This window comes from Chrysochloris asiatica, unplaced genomic scaffold (assembly GCF_000296735.1).
Source record: "Chrysochloris asiatica unplaced genomic scaffold, ChrAsi1.0 scaffold00252, whole genome shotgun sequence".
NCBI lineage: Eukaryota > Metazoa > Chordata > Mammalia > Afrosoricida > Chrysochloridae > Chrysochloris > Chrysochloris asiatica.
In genome coordinates this window covers 3,911,047-3,914,212 of record NW_006408770.1, presented here as the reverse complement: position 1 = coordinate 3,914,212, position 3,166 = coordinate 3,911,047, and the positions used below count along the sequence as shown (strand labels likewise).

General features: G+C 42.9%; 1 pseudogene; it reads right to left on the bottom strand.

Moving 5' to 3' along the window:
* Positions 1-1,113: 1,113 nt before the first annotated feature.
* Positions 1,114-3,166, bottom strand: part of LOC102812742 — a 4,689-nt pseudogene continuing 2,636 nt past the window's right edge.

Genomic DNA, 3,166 nt, shown 5'->3' with positions numbered 1-3,166 from the left:
AAATTGAATTCAGAAAACTATTGAGCAGAGTTAATGGTAGAGTTAATAATTACAGAGGACAAGTGACTCCTACAGAGATGAAATTTATATAACCCTGGCTTAATTTTTGTTAGCTGCTGTCCAGTTGGCTCCAATTCACAGTGACCCTGTGAATAACAGAAGAAAATGTTGTGTTCGAGCCCATTGTTGAAGTTATTGTGTCAATCTTTCTTAATAAGGGTTTCCCTCATTTTCGCTGACCCTCTACTTTACTAACCATCATATCCTTTTCTAGTCATTGGTCTTTCCTAATGACATGTCCAAAGTAAGCTAGCCAAAGTCATTCTATCTTTACTTGTAAGTCGCATTTTGGATATCTTTCTTCTAACACTTTTTTTTTTTCATTCTCCTGGTATTCCACAGTATATCTGATATTCTTCGCCAACATAATTCAAATGCATTATTTATTCTCCTGTCTTCTTTTCCTATTCTTTAGCTTTTACATGCACGAAGCAATTAAAAAGACGATGGCTTGGGTAAGATGCACTTCAGTCATCAAAGTGACATCTTTGCTTTCTATAAATTTTTGCTAAATGCCCTTGAGTTGGTGCTGACTCACAGTGATCCTGTATAGGGTTTCTGGGGCTGTAAAACTCTGCAGAAGCAAAAAGCCTCATATTTCTTCCACAGAGAGGCTAGTGGCCTCGAACCACTGACCTTGTGGTACGCAGTCCAGAGTTTATCCTACAAAGCCACTGCGCTCCATTTTATAACTTTAGAGAGGTATTTTGTAGGAGATTTGCCCAAGGTAATATGTCTTTCAATTTCATGACTGGACTGCTGCTTCCATGGATGCTGATTGTTGATCCAAGTAGAATGAAATCATTGACAAATTCAACTTTTTCTCCATCTATCATGATGCCATGATTTTTTATTTTTTTTTTACAGAAAACATATTTTTATTCCAAGGGTCAAAGTTTATTTTAAATTATTACTTATTGAAAATCATGGCAGGGCAGACCTCAGCTCAGCCTAGCATAGGGCTGAGAGAGGACCTGAGCCTGAGGTAGGGCTGCCTGGCAGGTGAAGGTGGACCAACTCAGCCTGTGGCATGGAGGAAGGCACATCTGAGTCCTAGTAGAGCACTGTCTCCCTAAAGTCCTTCCCCTGCTCCTGCAGCCAGGTACACTCCTGGATGAAACCTATGAAGGGGGCAATGCCAGTGCCAGGGCCCACCATGATTACAAGCATGGTGGCCTTGAAGGGCAGGCAGAACTGGGACTTGCACACAAACTTGGGCACCAGAGCCTGTTGGCTGTTCTCTACCACAGGCTCCTTGGTCCGCAGCCAGCTGATGGCCACACCCTTGTTAACTTGGCCAGACTTGGTCTCATACTTCACGGCCACAGTGCAAATGTGCACTGAGTTGTGGTGGACCTTGGATGATGAAGCTACGGAGTAGTCGCGGGCCTGGAGCTGAGGCAGCAGCTGACAAAGGTGGTCAATGGGGGGCTGCAGGGATGGGTAGTTCTGTAGGAAAGCCAGGATGTGCTCCTCCAGGCCTCCACCACCCAGCTCAGGTACAGCTCCTTGCCCTTCCCAGAGGAGGAGGCCATCTTGTGCAGGTGCTCTTGCTCACTGGGCTCCGAGGCATACTGGGCCAGCTCGTAGAGCACGTTGGTTTGGGTCAGGTTGGTGATGTCCACGCAGTAGGTGAGGGCTGATGTCCAGGTAGTGGTGGGGCAGGGGAAGGGGAGCTTCTTGTTGGACTTCTCATCAAGAGTGTTCAAGGACATGACAACATTCACGTCAGCACCCAGGATCTCACCCAGCTGATAAACAAGGGTGGAGTCATTGGCCAGGTAGACAGCAACATGGTCCCCAGATTCATACTTGATTTTAGAATCTGAGATGTCTAATTCCAGGTGCATGAAGTGCCACTCAGTCCCGTGGTTTAGTTTCTGGTTGGTGGTAACTCCAACCAAGAGAAGATTCTTGGCATCGAAGAGAAGTTTCTGGTTCTCGTAGCTCTTCTGGCAGCCCATCTCACCTGTGTACACTTTGGCCATGTTCATGTCTGTGTGGACCACAAGCTCATACTGGCAAATGCTGAATTCCTCTCCAGTGGCCTCCACCCCAAAGTAATCACACACAGCCAGTCAAAACTGCTCTCGCCATGTGATGAAATCTTCCTCCAAGTTCCCATCGTCATCTCCCATCCCCAGCTCAAAGATGTGCTGGGTTCCCAGCTGCTCCAGCTGATTATCCACATACTTGACCATGGCATTGAAGTGCTCATAGGTCCTGTTCCTCAGGCTACACAAGCTGAAGTTGTAAAGATTATTTTTTTCCACTGAAAACTATGGTGTTTTACCTTCATCATTAAATGAGACAAGTCATCTTCATCTAACAAAGTTGTATTATCTGCATATCAAAAGGTTGTAATATCACAAAGTTGTATTATCTGCATATCATCTTTCTCTAATCCTGATGCTGCATTTTCCTTCATACAGTCCAGTTTATCAGATTATCTGTTAAGTATATAGATATAAGGTAAAAGGATAGATACATCCTTTCTAATTTTGAACTTATTTAATTGGCTTCATTAGCATAATTTAATCATCCAAACCAGGTACTGAGTACATTTATATCACTAACCTCATACACATTAGCATTTGATTCGTGTTGGAGAAAATTATAATGATCAGCAAATATAGTATCTAGGTAACCCATCTACTTGATTATGCAAAGGTATCTATGTCCCCTACCAGGTGAGAATATAATCAATCTTGCGAAAGACAACCAGCTAATATATTAATTTTTCTTTAAAATGTTTCCTTAATTTTTCCATGGCACTTAACAACAAAAGCACACTGATGTGCTATGATTAAAACCTAAAAGCTTAGTGTATTGTTGTTGTTGTCAGGTGCCATTGACTATACACATGGCCCTCACCAGATGGAACACATAGAAATCAAATTGGCTACATCTGTGGAAAGAGAAGATGGAAAAGCTCAATATCATCAGTGAAAACAAGGCCAGGGGCAGACTGTGGAACAGACCATCAATTACTGATATGCAAATTCAAACTGAAACTGAAGAAAATGAAAACAAGTCTATGAGAGCCAAAATATGACCTTGAATTTATCCCACCAGAATTTGGAGATCATTTGAAGAACAGATTTGA